General features: G+C 37.3%; 1 long non-coding RNA gene across 1 annotated transcript in view; it reads left to right on the forward strand.

Moving 5' to 3' along the window:
* LOC108303175 overlaps nt 1-10,173 on the forward strand; it is a 49,510-nt gene that overhangs the window by 19,170 nt on the left and 20,167 nt on the right. The gene's annotated exons all lie outside the window — the stretch shown is intronic.

Consider the following 10,173-nt stretch of genomic DNA (forward strand, 5'->3'; position numbering starts at 1 on the left):
ATAATGAGGTTTTCATGTTTTTATTAACTGTGTTTCTTCTTCTGCCTAGATAAATCTTAGAATTTTTCACGTTGATTTAGCCAGATGCTAGTACAGAGGTCTTTTTAAGTCTATGAAATTTTAATGATTTTTCTTGGTAATTTTTCTCTGTAGATTCAAGTTTAGAAGGGCATTTTCCGTTCTATCATGTAAATATGTGTAATTTGTTAGTTTTAAAAAACATGACTTCTTTAATCCCCTAGATTGTAGTTTACTTGGTGTTACATTAGTCTTCTGGATATTGCCTGCTCATACCTTTGCCCATTTTTCCCCCTTCTGGGTTGTTTATCTTTTCTTATTGCTTTGTAGGAATTCTTTACAGATCACAATGGTTAATATTTTGTTATATGTGTTACACGTATTTTCTCCTCCTTTGTTACTTGTCTTTTAATTTTGTTTATGCTGTCTTTATGTAGAAGTTTTAACTTATGTGGTCAGATCTTTCATTAAAAAAAAATTCTTCATTTTTCAACTTGAAAATCTTTCACTTCTTTATAGCTTTTGGTTTTTTTTTTCCCCTTGTTCATTAAAATCTTTACCATCCCAAGATTATCTTTAAAAAATGTTCATATATTTTATGTGAAAAAATTTTTTCACCCTGAGCTCATTTAGTTTGTATGGAATTTCCTTTTGTGTCTAGTGTGAGGGCAGAAATCTTTTTCCCAAATGCATAGGCTTTCATGTCTCTCAGTTCACTGACTTGTTCATATTTCAAATGTCACAAGGTTTTCCTCTATCCATAAGGCCTCTTTCTGGAGTCTCAGTTCTGTTCCAGTGACAGGTCTGTCTGTGTTTATTCTATTACTTCCCCTCCCCTGTGGCTTTTTATAGAAGTTTGATATCTGTTAGGGTAAATATGCTCGTTTTCAAATTTTTCTTAGCTATTCTCATGAATTTACTGTTCCTGGTGAATTTTAGAATTGTTTTGATGAGTTTTAAGACAAATCCCATTGAGAGTTAGAGTAGAATGGTGCTAAATTTATAGAGGAATATGGGAAGGAGTCAGTTCTTACTAGCAGATCTTTCCATCAAGGAGCATACTGTATATGTCTATTCTGGAGTTGCCTCTCTGATAACGGTTTTAACCTAAATGCTCATTGTAGCATTGTTTTGTTCTAAACACGTGTATTACAAAGATAGTATTAGAGTAAATTAGTTGAGGGAGAAGCCTGATCTCATCTCTTTCTGTTTTCATTTCTATTTTCACCTTTAATTTTGGGTCTAAAGAGACTTTATCATGATATATGGCATATGTATACTCAGGCTCTTGTAATAATTGGCAGCATAGTATGATCTCTTTTTCTTATTGTCATTAATGATTAAGGACTAATCAAGTTGATAACTGTATTTAACTTTTATATTAGATATGAAGGATGTTTCCAGTTTCTGAGAGCACACATTAAGATAGTGCTTTTACTCTTGTTTTATTAGAAAAATGTTTCGGTGAGGGGGTGGTTTTCTTTTTTCTTTTTTTTGAAAAAACTTTGAGGTAATATGTAATTGTTGTGAAAATTTCATACAGTATTGCAACTAAAAAGAAGAAAGTGCCTTCTGAGAAGGTGAGAGTTTTGTTCTCCAAACATTCAGTTGCTGAAGTGCCTCCTTGTTACTTTTGCCATATATTTGTATCATTGGTATTGTTAATTTATAACAGTTTTCTTAAAATTTACTAAAGAAATCCAAAAATCCTTAGTGATAAGAGCTGTGAACTCATACATTGATGTATATTAAACACATAACATTGATGTTTTATGTACATTCCTGTATATTAAGAAACATGTAACACTGATGCATATTAAATAATTTATTCAAAAGTTTATATACTTTATGACACACTAGCACAGTAAGTGGAAGTGTAGGTTCTGAAATCAAGGTTTCATGGTTTTAAATTCTGATTCTGATATGTCCTCCATCAGCAATACTAGATAATAAACATAAGTCTCTGCTTCCATTTTATTTGTTAAATGAGGTTAGTATGGCACCTGCCTTGTAAAGTTATTATAAAATTAAACAGCAGGTGTACAGTCAGCACAGCCCTAGTACAAAAGTGTTCCACAAATACTAGCTATCATTCAATAGAATCATTTGTAAATTCTTTGTGTCTCCTTCAACGCTAGTTCTCACAGAAGCATCTCATTTTTAAAGTGTTTACATAGTATTCATTGTAAGAGTGTATGATTTATGAAACAGCAGTTATTATTTTTTGTCATTTTTTTTTTAAAGCAACAAATAACAGGGTTGGTTTCTAATATGTATCACCAGATTTCCCTCCCAAAGGGCCATAGTAATTTGCTATTCTGTCATTTTAGACTCTGTGATTTAAATATTTGGTGGGGGGCAATAGTGGGTTTAAAAATAAAACTTGTTTTTGTTTTAGTTAACATTATTATTCACCAGCCATTAAGGAACACATTAATTAATATTTATTTTTGTTGAATCCGTGCAATTTTCTGAGAGGTAGGTAAGCCTGCCTCTGTGTGTGTGTGTGTGTGTGTGCGTGTGCGTGTGTGTGTGTGTGTGTGTGTGAGAGAGAGAGAGTGATGCAGTTTGTGTGTGTGGTGCCAGAAATTGAGAAATTATGGTAATTTCATATTATTCTGGTCAGGGATCCCTGGAATATCAGAGTTGTCTCCAATCTATAGACACTGTTTTCAAGTCTGTAGGGTTCATGGGAGAAAGATTTGTATTAAATATTTGCACTGACAAATGGAAAACAAAGGACTGTGCATTTTATTCTTAACTAGGACTTGGGCAGCAAACTCCAGGGTAGAAAACTGGAATAGGCCCAGCTGGTTCATGTGGAAATGCTGGTTTTTTTTTTTTTTGAATCTAAGCTTAAATTGTTTCAAACTAAAGCAGGTGAACCCTTTTCATCTCCCCAGTTATCAAACACATGGAGATGTTCCCTACCTACGTTTCACTCCTTTTGGTCAGTTGCCCCAGGTCATGTAACCAGAGCGAGCCCATTTGCCCTGGCTGACTGCTGATCTGGCCTTGGACACCTGCCTTGGCCTCTTCTGCCCAAGCAGTAGGTTTGGCCTTGGCTGTCCCTGACAGTTGGGGGTATTGGGGCGGGGGGGAGTGACAACCTTCTCAGCCACTTCAGTCACATGGAAGAAGGAGAAAAGTGGGCTTGCATCTGTGTGCTGACCTTTTAACAGTGATGCTGTCCAGTGACACACAGACCCAGTTGGTGTTTTCACATCTGCCTTCCTGCTTCCTGAGAATCAGGAGAAAAGCTCAGGCTTGATTTCTCACCTCAAAAGACAGCACATAAAAACTTGCAGCCATTCTCAGAAGCATTGGTTTTCTGTTGGGTTGTTACTTGTGCCGAATCAGCCAGAATGAGGTAGAGTAAAAACTGACTTGCTGAGAATTACTCATAATCCATGTCACCCCCCAGCTATGCATCAGCTTGCAGAGAGTGACTTCTTACTCTTGAGACGCTCTTTCCTCTTAATTGTTCATGACGTGTTCTTCATTTTCCTCCTACCACTTTGAATTTTTTTTTTTCGGCTTATTCTCCAGCATTTGGCTGTTAAATGTTGATGTTCCACCAATCAGCCCTAGGCCCTTCTGTCATTCTTCTTTCCCTAAACAGTCACAGCCATGTCCATGGCCTTACTCATGGGTGAGTCCAACGTTTTCATTTCTGTCCCAACCTCTGCTGTTGAGAACTCCATCTGCTAATACCTAATTGCCTAGTGGACATCTCTACATGGATGTCTAAAAAGTATTCTAAATTCAGCACGTCGAAGATTTATTTCATATTCTTCCTCCGAAAGTGCTGTTTGCTGTCTTAACGAAAGGCATCACTGGCAGGGCATGGTGGCTCATGCCTGTAATCCTAGCACTTTGGGAGGCCAAGATGGATGGATTGCCTGAGGTCAGGAGTTCGAGACTAGCCTGGCCAACATGGTGAAACTGTCTCTACTAAAAACAACAAAACAAAAGCACAAAAAATTAGCTGGGCATGGTGGTGGGTGCCTATAATCCCAGCTACTTGGGAGGCTGAGGCAGGAAAATCACTTGAATCCAGGAGGTTGCAGTGAACAGAGATTGTGCCATTGCACTGTAGCCTGGGTGACCAAGCAAGACTCCCTCTCCAAACAAAAAGAAAAGAAAAAGGCATCATCACCCAGGCAATTGTGCAAGTTGGAAACCTGGGACTTGTCCATGAATCTTTCTTTCTCCTCCCCTATTCCACCAAATTCAATCAATCACCAGGTCTCATTGATTGTTTTTAACCTTCTTTGAGAGCTGGGCGCAGTGGCTCACACCTGTGATCCCAGCAGTTCAGAAGGCCAAGTTGGGTGGATTACATGATCAGGAATTCAAGACCAGCCTGACCAATATGATGAAACCCCATCTTTAATAAAAATACAAAAATTAGCTGGGCAAGGTGGTGCACACCTGTAGTCCCTACTACTCAGCGGCTGAGGCAGGAGAATCATGGCATCCCGGAGGCGGAGGTTGCAGTGAGCCTTGATCATGCCACTGCATTCCAGCCTGGGTGACACAGTGATACTCTGTTCCCCCGCCCCCAAATAAAAACACACAGAAAAATCATTGATTGGTGCATCTTTTGTTGTTGTAGTCAACAATGTGTAACCCTGTAACCAATATTCAGGTCATTAAATAAACCAATGCCAGTCCCCCTAAAAGCCCTAATCAGCTATATGCTTCCTTCTCCTCAAAAATGTTACCCCGCTCCTGACTTTCATGAAAATCATTTTCTTTTCTAAGATCACATCCAAACTTGGTAGTTTTCCCTGCTCTTTGAACTTTATATAAATAGAACCATTTAGTTTGTTTTATTTACTTGGCTGCTTTCACTCAGTGTCATTTTGTGAGATTCACCTGTGTTTTATGGAGCTGTAGTTTGTTAATTAGACATTGCTGAATAATACTCTCCTATGTATCTAACACAATTGTATTCAATCTCTTTTTTGGAGACTGAGTTTCACTCTCTTCACCCAGGCTGGAGTGCAATGGCTCAATCTCAGCTCACTGCAACCTCCACCTCCCGGGTTTAAGTGATTTTCCTGCCTCAGCCTCCTGAGTAGCTGGGACTACAGGTGTGCACTACCAACCTGGCTAATTATTGTATTTTTAATAGAGATGGGATTTCACCATGTTGGCCAGGCTGATCTCAAACTTCAGACCTCGGGTGATCTATCTACCTTGGCCTCCCAAAGTACGGGGATTAGACGTGAGCCACCATGCCCAGCTTTCACTCTCTTTCTGATGGGTATTTGTCTCCATTTTACAGCAATTATGAATACTGCTGCTATGTACTTTTTTTATGTCATCAGTTTTACTTAGTAATGCCAAACTATTTTTCAAAGTGGTTGCACCAGTTTAGATTCCTACCAACAATGTATGAGAATTCCTGCTTATTCACCTCTTTGCCAATTAGAATTGTCAATCTGCTAAATTTTATTAACCATTCTGTTGGGTACATAGTGGGTTTTTGTGTGTAACTGAGGTGTATGTCATACACAATAAAATGTGAAAATGTGCAGCCTAAAAGAATATTTTACATATAAATATATCTATGTAACCACTACCCAGATGAAGATAGAGAATATTTCTATCACCCCAGAACGTTCTCTCATGCTTTTTTCCAGAAAACTGCTGCTATTCTATCCACACTGTTTTGACTTTGGCCACTGTACATGTGTTTTGCTTGTTTTTGAACTTCATATAAATGAGCTCAGACAGTATGGACTCTACTTTGTCTGGCTTCTTTTTCCTAGCATAATGGTTTTTTGCAATTTATCCAAGTTGTTGGTTACTCTCTTTTTCTTGCCAAGTTCTGTTGTATGATTATATTACACTTTGTTTATTCATTTTCTTAATGATTGTTTCTAGGTTTTAGATATTGTGAAGTAAGCTGCTATGAACATTCTTATATATACTTATTTCTATTGGGTATATATCTAGGAGTGGATTTCTGGGTTATAGGGTAGGTGACTATTTATTAGAAACAACAGAACAGTTTTTCAAAGTGGTTGTACTAGTTAACACTCCACATTGGTTTTAATTTGCATTTCCCTGATTACTACTGAGGTTGAACAGCCTTTTATGTTGGTTTTTTTTTTTTTTTTTTTTTTTTTTTTTTTTTTTTTTTTTTCTTTTATATGTTTTGTTGTTGTTGTTATGGTTGTTGTTGTTTTTGTCATTTGTATATCTTCTGTTTGAAGAGCTCATTGAAGTCTTTTGCCTAATTTTCTGGTAGATATTCTTTGTTTTATTGGTTTATATATTGATCCCCTCCCCTCCCTGCCTCATATGTGTTGCAGCTATCTTTTACTAGCTAGTGGCTGGCCTTTTTATTCTCTTAAAGGTATCTCTTCACTAAGAGAAACATTTTTAATTTTTGTTTTTAATTATTACAGATACATAATCACCATACATATTTATGGGGTAGATGTATTTTGATGCAAACATACAATGCATAACTATCAAATTAGGGTAGAGTACCCCATCACCTGAAGCATTTATTGTTTCTTCATGTTAGGAATATTCCAATTCTAGCCTATTAAGCTATTTTGAAATATAAAATAACATATTGTTAACTGTGTTGCCCTATTGTGCTGCTGAACACTAGAGTTATTCGTTCTTTTTAACTGTATTTTTGTACCCATTCATCATTCCCTCCTTATTTTCCACTTCCCTTCCTGTCCTCTACTCTGTCTACATGGGTTCAGTTTTTTTCTTTAGCACCCACATATGGATGAGAACATGCAATGTTCATCTTTCTGTGCCTGGCTTATTTCACTTACCATCATGTACTCCAGTTTTATCCTTGTTGTTGCAAATGGCAAGATTGCATTCATTTTGATGGCTGAATAGTACTGTGTTGTGTACAAGTACCACATTGTCTTTCTCCATTCATCTATTGATGGACACTTAGGTTGATTCTGTATTTTGACTATTGTGAATAATGCTGCAGTAAGCATGGGAGTGCAGGAATCTCTTCAATGTACTGATTTCCCTCCTTTTGGATGCATACCCAGCAGTGGGATTGCTGGATCACATGGTGGTTCTCTTTTTAGTTTTTTTGAGGAACCCCCACATAGCGATTGTACTAATTTACATGCCCAACAACAGTGTACAAGGGTTCCTTTTTTCCCACATCCTCGCCATCATGTGTCATTGCCTGTCTTTTTGATAAAAGCCATTTAAGCTGGAGTGAGATGATACCTCATTGTAGTTTTGATTTGTAGTTCTCTGATTAAAGAAATTCTTAGTTTTAATGTAGTTGAATATTTCTGACTTTCCTTTGTAATCAGGGGTTTTTGTATCCCTGTGTGAAGATATGCTACATTATTTTCTGTTATCATTTGCCTTTCACATTTAAATGAACAATCTGAAATTTTTGTGTATATGGTGTGAGATGGGGTCAGTTTGTTTTTCCGGTAGAGGACATGATGATGTTGATGATGATGTTTAGTTCCATTTATCGGAAAGGCCATGCCCTCCTGTTCTGTAGAGTTTCCTTGGTCACAAATCAGGTGATTGGGTATACAGGGATTTGCCTGCCTCTTCTATTCCTGGTTTCCTGAGACCCTGTCAGAGTGGGGTGTTGGCCAGGTCAGAACTATTTTCATAGTAACATTTGGTGATTTTTTTGACTCAGGCTCATTCTTTCACAAGTGTACGATAGGGTTTTCCAGAGGCCACATGAAATGCAGTGTTGCAATAGATTGAGTGCAAAAGCAGATAAGAGAACCGAGCTGTCTCCCAAATAAAGGAGATTTCCAAAAATGTCAAACAGTGCCACTCTTCTCACTCATTTTTATTTTTTTTTGGAAAACAGTTATTTTTTATTAAAGTGTTACTTATGTTCGCATATAATAGGTTTCCTGTTATTTTTAAATGAATGAATTGATATTAAAAACTTTTCTGTTTCAGCCGGGCGTGGTGGCTCATGCCTGTAATCCCAGCACTTTGGGAGGTTGAGGCAGGCAGATCACCGGAGGTCAGGAGTTTGAGACCAGCCTGGGCAACATGGTGAAACCCTGTCTCTACTAAAAATACCAAATTAGCAGGATGTGGTGGCACATGCCTGTAATCCCAGCTACTGGGGAGACTGAGACAGGAGAATTGCTTGAACCTCAGAAGCAGAGTTTGCAGTGAGCCAAGATCTTGCCACTTGCACTTCATCCTGGGTGAGAGAGGGAGACTCCATCCCAGTAAATAAATTAATTAATTTTCTGTTTTACTTTCTAATGTGATAAATATAATAGCTATAACCCATGTTAACGAAAGCATTTTAGAATCTCAGTAGTTTACAGGAATGTCAAACCAAAAAGTTTGAGAATCGCTCATCTAGTTTTATGTCTTGATATCTAATGGATAATACATCTTGGTTATGTGTGCCCTGGGCCCTGTGTTATTTCTCCACATACATTTTGGAATCAGCTATGATGTTCCACAAGAATACCTGTTAGGATTTGGATTGGAATTGTGTTGAATCGGTTTGGAATAATTGAAATTTTTTTGTTTTGTTTTTAGTTATACCTGCTGTAATGGGAATTTGAAATCTTTGTACCATTGAATCTTCTGATTTATAAACATTATTTCTCCATGTGTTTTGGTCTTTAATTTTTTTCTCAATATTGTTATATAATTTTCTATATAATGATTTTGCACATTTTCCAAACAATTTTTGAAGGAAAAAATTCTACTTAGAACAAAAATGGCCAGGCACAGTGGCTCATGCCTGTAATTACAGCACTTTGGGAGAGAGGCCAAGGTGGGAGGATCACTTGAGTCCAGGAGTTTGAGACCAGTTTGGGCAACACATTGAGACCCTATCTCTACAAAGAAAAAAGTAAGATAAACTTAATAATCAACAAGAATTAACAAGAAAATGAAAGATATTTCTGAAAAATATTATAGAACTTTACTGAAGCTCATAAAAGAATTGAATAAATGCTAAAACATATTTTGTTCTTGAATAGGATAGCGCTCACATTGATGTAAGTATCCCCTCGAAGTTGCAGTATTTTATATTGTTAGAAAGACACCTTTTTTTTAATAACCTTTCATGATTTCTAAAGTTAAGGTATGCCTTAAAACTGGTGATATCTTCCAGATACTTCTGGCCATGTGGTAATTGTGAAGTTAGTTTAGGAGCATCTTAACCAATTTGTTTTACATAACTTTCTTTTCATTATAAGCACATCAAATGTGATATGAATACAGAAGTGTTTAAAGAAGCTCTTTCAATTGCCATAAAATAACTGTGCATCTTACATTTAAAATGTCTTAAATTTAGTGAAATAGGCCAGGCACAGTGGCTCTCTCCTATAACCCAGCACTTTGGGAGGCTGTGGTGGGAGGATTACTTGAGGCCAGGAGTTGGAGACCAGCCTGGGCAATATAGTGAGATGCCATCTCTGAGGGGGGGAGGGGTGAAATATGTATATATACACATAGTAAAAAATATATGTATGTATATACACACACATATAATTTGTGAATTTAAAGTAATCCCAATTAATATCTCAGTAGGCTTTTCAAAACTTGATTCTTAAGTTTATATGAAAGAACAAAAATTATGAAACTCTATTCATGAAGGGGGTATTAGTACTGTCAAATATTAAAGTGTATGTTGAAGCCAAACCAATTTGAGCATCAGATCACGGGCGGAGAGTTGAGAGCACTGAAGTAGCCTCATTTATCAGAATGTTTTGTGTGGTCAACAGTGGTATAAGATGAAAATAGTGAATTCTTTAGTAAATAGTATTGGATGAACTGAGTAGCTATTTGGGAAAAAAGAGAACTAGCTTGCTCTCTCACTTTTTTTTCTTTCTTTCTTCCTTTTTTTTGATATGGAGTCTCCTTCTCGCCCAGGCTAGAGTACAGTGGTGTGATCTCGGCTCACTGCAACCTCTACCTCCCAGGTTCAAGTGATTCTCCTGCCTCAGCCTCCAGAGCAGCTGGGATTACAGGCATCCATCACCATGCCTGGCTAATTTTTTTATTTTTTAGTAGAGACAGGGGTTTCACCATGTCAGCCAGGCTTGTTTTGAACTCCTGACCTCAAGTGATACACCCGCCTTGGCCTCCCAAAGTGCTAGGATTACAGATGTGAGCCACCAAGATCACACCACTGCACTG

The sequence above is a fragment of the Cebus imitator genome, unplaced genomic scaffold, assembly GCF_001604975.1.
Source record: "Cebus imitator isolate Cc_AM_T3 unplaced genomic scaffold, Cebus_imitator-1.0 Scaffold45, whole genome shotgun sequence".
NCBI classification, from domain to species: domain Eukaryota; kingdom Metazoa; phylum Chordata; class Mammalia; order Primates; family Cebidae; genus Cebus; species Cebus imitator.